Source organism: Narcine bancroftii, chromosome 6 (genome assembly GCF_036971445.1).
Source record: "Narcine bancroftii isolate sNarBan1 chromosome 6, sNarBan1.hap1, whole genome shotgun sequence".
Lineage (NCBI taxonomy): Eukaryota > Metazoa > Chordata > Chondrichthyes > Torpediniformes > Narcinidae > Narcine > Narcine bancroftii.
The window spans coordinates 241,689,849-241,700,190 of NC_091474.1; positions in this window are offsets into that span (position 1 = coordinate 241,689,849).

Below are 10,342 nucleotides of genomic sequence, written 5' to 3' on the forward strand. Positions count from 1 at the left end.
TTGTGTGGATTGGCCGTTACCAGCCTTCTCTTCTACATCCAACCTCTGAACCCACTTGCCGTCTCCTCTCCCCCAGCCTTCTTGACACTGTCAAGCTCGTGCAGAATCCCAGGAGCTCTAGTGCTGGATCTGATAGTGGGCGTTCTGAGTAAACTGGCAGTTCAATGGTTAAATAATTCCAAGTCCTGTTAGTTGCACCTTCTACCTCTCCCTCTCTTTCTCTCTCTTTCTCTGTCTCACACACACAATGTGAATATGTGATTCTAATTACATGGGTGAGGAAGTGCATCTGAGTGGAACGACAGATGCATGTTTCTGAACAGATGCAACTCTATCAGGGCACATGTGGGCACTCGTGTGTGTAAGCATTGTGTATATAAGAGTATAGGTGTGGCTGTGTGTGCGTGCAATACATGACAGTTATGTATGTGTGTGTGTGTGTGTGTGTGTGTGTGTGTGTGTGTGTGTGTGTGTGTGTGAATGCATGTATATGGGAAAGAGGTATGAGGGCATAGGAGGTGTGTGCATGTGAGTGTGTGCGTGTATGTGTGTATGTGTATGCACGCATCTGTGTATGTTTGTATGGGTGTATGTGTATGAGTGTGTATGTATGAGTGTGTTTGTGTGTTACACACTGGTCCAAAAGAGGGGGAGTGTGTGTGTGTGTGTGTGTGTGTGTGTATTAGTTTGTGTGTGTGGGTGTAACACACTGGCCCGAGAGAGAGAGAGAGAGAGAGAGAGAGAGAGAGAGAGAGAGAGAGAGAGAGAGAGAGTGTGTGTATGAGTACATATGTGAGTGTATGTGTGTGTGAGGGAGTACGTGAGTGTGTGTGTGTAAGGGAGTACGTGTGTGAGAGTGTGAGGGAGTACGTGAGTGTGTGTGTGTAAGGGAGTACGTGTGTGAGAGTGTGAGGGAGTACGTGAGTGTGTGTGTGTAAGGGAGTACGTGTGTGAGAGTGTGAGGGAGTGCGTGAGTGTGTATGTGTGAGGGAGTACGTGAGTGTGTGTGTGTAAGGGAGTACGTGTGTGAGAGTGTGAGAGAGTACGTGAGTGTGTGTGTGTAAGGGAGTAAGTGTGTGAGAGTGTGAGGGAGTACGTGAGTGTGTGTGTGTAAGGGAGTATGTGTGTGAGAGTGTGAGGGAGTGCGTGAGTGTGTATGTGTGAGGGAGTACGTGAGTGTGTGTGTGTAAGGGAGTACGTGTGTGAGAGTGTGAGGGAGTGCGTGAGTGTGTATGTGTGAGGGAGTACGTGAGTGTGTGTGTGTAAGGGAGTACGTGTGTGAGAGTGTGAGAGAGTGTGTGAGTGTGTGTGTAAGGGAGTACGTGTGTGAGAGTGTGAGAGAGTACGTGAGTGTGTGTGTGTAAGGGAGTACGTGTGTGAGAGTGCGAGGGAGTGCGTAAGTGTGTGTGTGTGAGGGAGTACGTGTGTGTGAGTGTGAGGGAGTACGTGAGTGTGTGTGTGTGTGTGTTTGTGTGTTTGAGTACGTATGTGAGTGTATGTGTGTGTGAGGGAGTACGTGAGTGTGTGTGTGTAAGGGAGTACGTGTGTGAGAGTGTGAGGGAGTACGTGAGTGTGTGTGTGTAAGGGAGTACGTGTGTGAGAGTGTGAGGGAGTACGTGAGTGTGTGTGTGTAAGGGAGTACGTGTGTGAGAGTGTGAGGGAGTGCGTGAGTGTGTATGTGTGAGGGAGTACGTGAGTGTGTGTGTGTAAGGGAGTACGTGTGTGAGAGTGTGAGAGAGTACGTGAGTGTGTGTGTGTAAGGGAGTAAGTGTGTGAGAGTGTGAGGGAGTACGTGAGTGTGTGTGTGTAAGGGAGTACGTGTGTGAGAGTGTGAGGGAGTGCGTGAGTGTGTATGTGTGAGGGAGTACGTGAGTGTGTGTGTGTAAGGGAGTACGTGTGTGAGAGTGTGAGGGAGTGCGTGAGTGTGTATGTGTGAGGGAGTACGTGAGTGTGTGTGTGTAAGGGAGTACGTGTGTGAGAGTGTGAGAGAGTGCGTGAGTGTGTGTGTAAGGGAGTACGTGTGTGAGAGTGTGAGAGAGTATGTGAGTGTGTGTGTGTAAGGGAGTACGTGTGTGAGAGTGCGAGGGAGTGCGTAAGTGTGTGTGTGAGGGAGTACGTGTGTGTGAGTGTGAGGGAGTACGTGAGTGTGTGTGTGTGTGTTTGTGTGTTTGAGTACGTATGTGAGTGTATGTGTGTGTGAGGGAGTACGTGAGTGTGTGTGTGTAAGGGAGTACGTGTGTGAGAGTGTGAGGGAGTACGTGAGTGTGTGTGTGTAAGGGAGTACGTGTGTGAGAGTGTGAGGGAGTACGTGAGTGTGTGTGTGTAAGGGAGTACGTGTGTGCGAGTGTGAGGTAGTGCGTGAGTGTGTATGTGTGAGGGAGTACGTGAGTGTGTGTGTGTAAGGGAGTACGTGTGTGAGAGTGTGAGAGAGTACATGAGTGTGTGTGTGTAAGGGAATACGTGTGTGAGAGTGTGAGGGAGTGCGTGAGTGTGTGTGTGTAAGGGAGTACGTGTGTGAGAGTGTGAGGGAGTGCGTGAGTGTGTGTGTGTAAGGGAGTACGTGTGTGAAAGTGTGAGGGAGTGCGTGAGTGTGTGTGTGTAAGGGAGTACGTGTGTGAGAGTGTGAGAGAGTATGTGAGTGTGTGTGTGTAAGGGAGTACGTGTGTGAGAGTGTGAGGTAGTGCGTGAGTGTGTATGTGTGAGGGAGTACGTGAGTGTGTGTGTGTAAGGGAGTACGTGTGTGAGAGTGTGAGAGAGTACATGAGTGTGTGTGTGTAAGGGAATACGTGTGTGAGAGTGTGAGGGAGTGCGTGAGTGTGTGTGTGTAAGGGAGTACGTGTGTGAGAGTGTGAGGGAGTGCGTGAGTGTGTGTGTGTAAGGGAGTACGTGTGTGAGAGTGTGAGGGAGTGTGTGAGTGTGTGTGTGTAAGGGAGTACGTGTGTGAGAGTGTGAGAGAGTATGTGAGTGCGTGTGTGAGGGAGTGCGTGAGTGTGTGTGTGTGTGTGAGGGAGTACGTGAGTGTGTGTGTGTGAGGGAGTGCGTGTGTGAGAGTGTGAGAGAGTACGTGAGTGTGTGTGTGTGAGGGAGTGCGTGTGTGAGAGTGTGAGGGAGTACGTGAGTGTGTGTGTGTGAGGGAGTATGTGAGTGTGTGTGTGTGAGAGAGTACGTGAGTGTGTGTGTGTGAGGGAGTACGTGAGTGTGTGTGTGTGAGGGAGTGTGTGTGTGTGTGTGTGTGAGAGAGAGTACGTGAGTGTGTGAGTGTGAGGGAGTACGTGAGTGTGTGTGTGTGAGGGAGTGAGTGTGTGAGAGTGTGAGGGAGTACGTGAGTGTGTGTGTGTGAGGGAGTACGTGAGTGTGTGTGTGTGAGGGAGTACGTGAGTATGTGTGTGTGAGTGAGTATGTGAGTGTGTGAGTGTGAGAGAGTACGTGAGTGTGTGTGTGTGAGAGAGTACGTGAGTGTGTGTGTGTGAGGGAGTGCGTGTGTGAGAGTGTGAGAGAGTACGTGAGTGTGTGTGTGTGAGGGAGTACGTGAGTGTGTGTGTGTGTGTGAGGGAGTGCGTGTGTGAGAGTGTGAGAGAGTACGTGAGTGTGTGTGTGTGAGGGAGTACGTGAGTGTGTGTGTGTGAGGGAGTGCGTGTGTGAGAGTGTGAGAGAGTACGTGAGTGTGTGTGTGTGAGGGAGTGCGTGTGTGAGAGTGTGAGAGAGTACGTGAGTGTGTGTGTGTGAGGGAGTACGTGAGTGTGTGTGTGTGAGGGAGTGTGTGTGTGAGAGTGTGAGAGAGTACGTGAGTGTGTGTGTGTGAGGGAGTGCGTGTGTGAGAGTGTGAGAGAGTACGTGAGTGTGTGTGTGTGAGGGAGTACGTGAGTGTGTGTGTGTGAGGGAGTGCGTGTGTGAGAGTGTGAGAGAGTACGTGAGTGTGTGTGTGTGAGGGAGTGTGTGAGTTCATGGTTACTGGTGCTACCCAGTGTCTGATGTAATCCCTCTGACAGATTTCAATGCAGCAGCTCCTTGGCTGGGCTCCAGGGGGTGTGTGCAGGCGGCCACAGTGATTGGCCCAGAACGAACCAGCCAAGTCATTACTGCTGAGCCTGGTGAATGCTTCCCCCGAGGCTCTCTGGGGAGAGGCAGGGAGTGCCTGACTTGGCAGCCTGCGCTGCCCCCTGCTGGCCACGGCCCGTGTGATTAACCCCTTCCTGTCCACATGTCCACAACACCAGCGCCTCTCAAGGACACGTCCTCAGTCCCCCTAACACGCTCCCCTGCGCACCCATGGCTGCAGGGCCAAATACCGTTCCAACTCCGCCTTACAACTTGCCGACAGCACCACAGTACCAGGCCAGTAATCGACGAGAAGGAATGCAGGAAAGAGACTTGGAGCACCTCAACGTGACACCAAGGGAACAGCCTCTCTTGTCAACATGAATAAGATGAAGAACGTGTCCTCAGGAGAGGGGGCATAGATGTCCAGGGATCGAGAGGAGTTCAGCGGGGTGACTGCCGATGGGTGCTTGCAGGGTCCATGTAGATCAGTGGCTGAAGGGCCAGTTTCTGTACCTATGACACTCCATGACTCAATTCTCAGAAAGCAAAAGCAGAACTAAGACCAGCTAACCAAATCTCATCGAATTATAGATCAGTTCGGCACAGAAACAGGCCCTTCTAGTCTGTGCCAAACTATTTCTCTGCCTCGTCCCACTGACCTGCACCCAGTCCATATCCTTCCCATCCATGTACCAGTCTTAAATGTCAAAATTGAGCCCACATTCACCCCCTCAACTGGCAGCTCGTTCCACACTCCCACCTCTCTCTGTGTGAAATTCCCCTGTCTGTCAGGATGGAGGCCAGTGACGAGCGGGGTGCCTCAGGGATTGGTGTTGGGCCCCTTGTTGTTCGTCATTTACATTAATGATTTGGATGATGAGGTGGTAAATTGGGTGAGTAAATATGTGGACGATACAAAAATAGGGGGAGTTGTGGATAGTGGGGATGGTTTTCGGGGACTGCAGAAGGATTTGAACTGCTTAGAAAAATGGGCTGAAAGGTGGCAGATGAAGTTTAATGTAGATAAGTGTGAGATGCTTCATTTTGGGAAGAATAATCAAAACAGGACATATACGGTGAAGGGGAGGGCGTTGAGGAATGCAGAGGAACAGAGAGATCTTGGAATAATGGTTCATTGTTCTTTGAAGGTGGATTCTCATGTGGATAGGGTGGTGAAGAAGGCTTTTGGTATGTTGGCCTTTATAAATCAAAGAATAGAATATAGGAGCTGGGAGGTGATGTTGAGACTGTTCAAGGCCAAATTTGGAATATTGTGTGGAGTTCTAGTCCCCAAATTATAGGAAGGATATCAATAAGGTAGAGAGGGTGCAGAGAAGATTTACTAAAATGTTGCCTGAATTGCAGTATCTAGAATACAGAGAAAGATTGAGTAGATTGTGTCTTTATTCATTGGAGGGTAGAAGGTTGAGAGGGGATTTGATAGAGGTATATAAAATTTTGAGGGAGTTAGATAGATTGGATGTGAATAGGTCTTCCCCTTGAGGGTAGGTGAGATTGGAACGAGGGGTCATAAGTTAAGGTTTAAGGGGCAAAACTTTAGAGGTAACATAAGAAGAAACTTCTTCACTCAGAGAGTGGTGGCTGAGTGTAATGACCTTCCGGAAGAGGTGGTTGCCACAGTGTCATTTAAGAAAAGTTGGATAGGTGCATGGATGTGAGGGGATTGGAGGGATAAGGGGAGGGAACAGGTAGATGGGACTAGAGGAGATCACTTAAATTGATGCAGATTAGAGGGGCCAAGATGGCCTGTTTCCATACTGTTGTTCGCCCTAAACTTCTTCCCTTTTACCCTTAAACAGTGTCCTCTAGTTTTTATTTCACTTGCCCTCAGTAGGAAAAGCCTGTTTCCATTCGTTCTATCTCTGCCCATCATCTTGAAACGATTGAAAATATCTCACATTAATAACTCATTGCTGGCCCTCACACTGCTTGTCCCTGAAGCCCTTTTGTTTTATTCCTTGTTCTACCAACCACAGGTTGACTTTCCTGGACACCAAAGAAAGTTTTTAACAGGAACACAGCAGAAACAAATAGAGAACATTAGTGCACAGGTCCTTCAGACCACGATGTTGTGCCCTCTCTCAAACCCATAACCCTCTTTTTTTCTTACATCTGTGTGCCTGTCTTAAAGTGCTTCAAATGTCCCTTTTGTATCAGCCCCCACTACCACCCACGGCAATGCATCAAGGCACCCACCACTCTCTAGGTAAAAAACTTACCCCTGACGTCTCCCCTAAACTTCCATCCTTTCACTTTGTACTTACGTCCTCTGGTGTTTGCTGATCCAGCCCTGAGAAACAGGCACTGGTTGTCCACCCTATCAATGCCTCTCATAATCTTGTAGACCTCTATTAAATCTTCTCTCATCCTTCTACACTCCAAAGAGAAAAGTCCCAGCTCTGCTAACCTTACCTCATAAGACTTGTTTTCCAATCCAGGCAACATCCTGGTGAATCTTATCTGCACCCTCTCCATAGCTTCCACATCCTTCCTATAATGAGGTGATCAGAACTGAACACAATACTCCGTGTGGTCTTACCAGAGATTTATTGGGCTGCAACATGACCTCATGGCTTCTGAACTCAATATCCTGACTAATAGTCAACACACCATACACCTCCTTAGCCACCCTGTCAACTTGTGTGACAACCTTGAGGAATCGATTGGCCTGAACCACAAGATCTCTCTGTTCCTCCACTGTTAGGAATCCCATGTTTTTACATACATTATCTACCTTGTTGTTTCATGATATTTAATCAATTAGTTTTCTATCATCGTTTTTACTTACAAGAACCTGTTGAATTGCAGCATGTAAGAGGACCCTTCCCATTCATTACATGGTATCTTTGACCCACTACCAGCAGGAAGGAGGTAAAAGACCTTCAAAATCAGGACTGCCTGGCTGAGGAATAACTTCTTCCCGCAGGGTGAAATATATTTCTATGTCTGTGTTTGATTATTATGATTGTGTGAGAAATATAGTGTGTGTGTGTGTGTGTGTGTGTGTGTGTGTGTGTGTGTGTGTGTGTGTGTGTGTGTGTGTGTGTGACACACTGGTCCATGTTTGTGTGTATGAGTGTGTGTGTGTGTGTGTGTATGAGTGTGTGTTCCTGTGTGCGTGTATGCGAGCATGCATGCATGCACGTGTATGTATGTGTGCATGTGTGTGTACATGTGTGTGCTTGTATGTGTGTGTGTGTTTACATGTGTGTGTATGTGTGTGTGCGCGCGCGTGTGTGACACACTGGTCCATGTGTGTGTATGAGTGTGCATGTGTGTGTACATGTGTGTGCTTGTATGTGTGTGTGTGTTTACATGTGTGTGTATGTGTGTGTGTGTGCGCGCGTGTGTGACACACTGGTCCATGTGTGTGTATGAGTGTGCATGTGTGTGCACATGTGTGTATGTGTGTGTGTGTTCCTGTGTGCGTGTGTGCAAGCGTGAAGCAATATGTGTGTATGTGTGTACTTGTGTGCATGTGCACACATGTGTGTGTCTGTGTGTGCTTAGATGTGTGTATGAGTGTGTGTGTTCCTGTGTGTGTGTGTATGCGGGCATGCATGCATGTGTGTGTACATATGTGTGTATGTGTGTGTACATGTTTGTGCTTGTATGTGTGTGTGTGTGTTTGCATGTGTGTGTGTATGTGTGTGTGTGCATGTGTGTGTATGTGTGTGTTCCTGTGTGTGTATACGATCGTGAAACAATATGTGTGTACGTGTGTGCATGTGCACACGTGTGTGTGTCTGTGTGTGCTTGTATGTGTGTATGATTGTGTGTGTTCCTGTGTGTGTGTATGTGAGCATGTGCTTGTACATATGTGTGCATGTGTGTGTACATGTGGGTGCTTGTATGTGTGAGTGCGTGTGTGTGTTTGCATATGTGCGTGTATGTGTGTGCGTGTGTGTGTTTGCATATGTGTGTATGTGTGTGTGTGTGTGTGTGTGTGTGTGCGTGTGCATGCACGTGTGCATGTGTGTTACACACTGGTCCATGTGTGTGTGTATGAGTGTGGTCCGGAGAAACGCTAATTCATCAGGTTGTACACATGAAATAAGATGACAATAAACTTGAACTTCAGTGAAACAGGAAAGTCAGCATGCCAGAGAAACTCAGCAGGTCACGCAGCACCTGTAGGAAGTAAACGGTCACCAGCATTTGGGTCCTGACCCCTTCACCAGGAATCGGGAAACAGGCAGACGTTTGAATTAAATGGTGGGAAGAGGGGAGAGGAGGACTCCTTAGTCTCCTTTCCTCCAGCTCCCAGCCCACCTTCCCTTCTGTCTCCACTCTGCCCTAGGCCCCTCTCCCCCATCACCACAGCTTTCCTCTTCTTCAGCCCCCACCAGTATCCACCTCTGACATTCCCCTGCCTATTCCTCCCTTCTCTCCTCCCCCCATCATTTCATTCAGCCGCCTTTTGGTCACACCTTGCCGAAGGTCCCAGGCCCGGTACGTTGGTTATCCTTTACTTCACATAGATAATGTGTGACCTTCCAAGTTTCTCCAGCACTGGAATCACAGTGACAGGAGACGTTCCTGTCTGACCAAGGAGTTTTCCCCAATTCCCAACCCCATGAGACTTTATTCCAGTCGTCATTGTGTTTGATTTATTTCGTACGCTCTCGATTGGTTGTGGATCCTTATGGTGCATTAGTAAAGGACCCTCCGCAAACGGTTCATGATCAGAGACGGAGGAATGGAGCCCCGGCTTTGGTTTAGGGTACGGGGGTCCCAGAGGTCTATCAGGGTAGAGCCTGGACAGAACATGTCCCCACCACCTCATTCCTGGAGCCCGCCCGCTGTGTGCTACGGGCGAGGCAGGGAAGCTGGCAGGGCATCGAAGGCATGCATTGTAGCATGTGATGTCAGTCCGGGTAGCGGCTGGGTCAGGGGGAGGGGGGAGAGAGAGGCACAGCACTCTGGGTCATGGTCTGTGGCCTCTGATCAGTGTGGTCAGTGATTGGTGTGGTGACCAATTAGATGGATCACTGGTCAGTGTGGTGACTGTTTGGTGGGATCATTGATCAGTGTGGTGACTGGTTGGTGCAATCACTGGTCAGTGCAGTGACTGGTTTGTGCAATCACTGGTCAGTGCATTGACTGGTTGGTAGGATCACTGGTCAGTGCGGTGATTGGTTGTGGGATCACTGGTCAGTGCAGTGATTGGTTGGTGGGATCACTGGTCAGTGCAGTAATTGGTTGGTGGGATCACTGGTCAATGCAGTGATAGTTGGTGGGATCAGTGGTCAGTGTGGTGACAGGTTGGTTGGATCACTGGTCAATGTGGTGACTTTTTGGTGGGATTACTGGTCAGTGCATTGACTGGATGGTGGAGTCACTTGTCAGTGTGGTGACCGATTGGTGGGATCACTGGTCATTGCGGTGACCAGTTGGTGGGAGTACTGCCCATTGCGGTGACTGTTTGGTGGGATCACTGGTCAGGGTGGTAACTGGTTGGTGGGATCACTGTTCAGTGTGGTGACTGGTTAGTGTGGTAGCTGGTAGGTGTGGTGACTGGTTGGTGGGCTCAATAGTTAGTGTGGTGATTGGTTGGTGGGTTCACTGGTTAGTGTGGTAACTGGTTGGTGGGATCATTGGTTAGTGTGGTGACTGGTTGGTGGGATCACTGGTCAGTGCAATGACTGGTTGGTAGTATCAATGGTTAGTGCGGTGACTGGTTGGTGGGCTCAATAGTTATGTGGTGATTGGTTGGTGGGATCACTGGTTAATGTGGTAACTGGTTGGTGGGATCACTGGTCAGGGCGGTAACTTGTTGATGGATCACTGGTTGATGGGATCACTGGTCAGTGCGGTGATTGATTGGTGGGAACACTGGTTAGTGCGGTGATAGTTGGTGGGATCAGTGGTCAGTGTGGTGACAGGTTGGTTGGATAATTGGCAGTGTGATGACCTGTTCGAGGGATTACTGCTCAGTGCATTGACTGGTTGGTGGGATCACTAGTCAGTGAAGTGACTGGTTGGTGGGATCACTGGTCAAGGCGGTAAATGGTTGGTGGGATGACTGGTCAGTGTGGTGACTGGTTAGTGTGGTAACTGGTCATTGCAGTGACTGGTTAGTGGGATCACTGGTCAGTGTGGTGACTGGTTGGTGCGATCACTGGTCAGTGCGGTGACTGGTTGATGGGATCACTGGTCAGTGCAGTGACTGGTTGGTGGGATCATTGGTCAGTGCAGTGACTGGTTGGTAAGATCACTGGTCAGTGTGGTGACTGGTTGGTGGATCACTGGTCAGTGCATTGTCTGGTTGGTGGGGTCA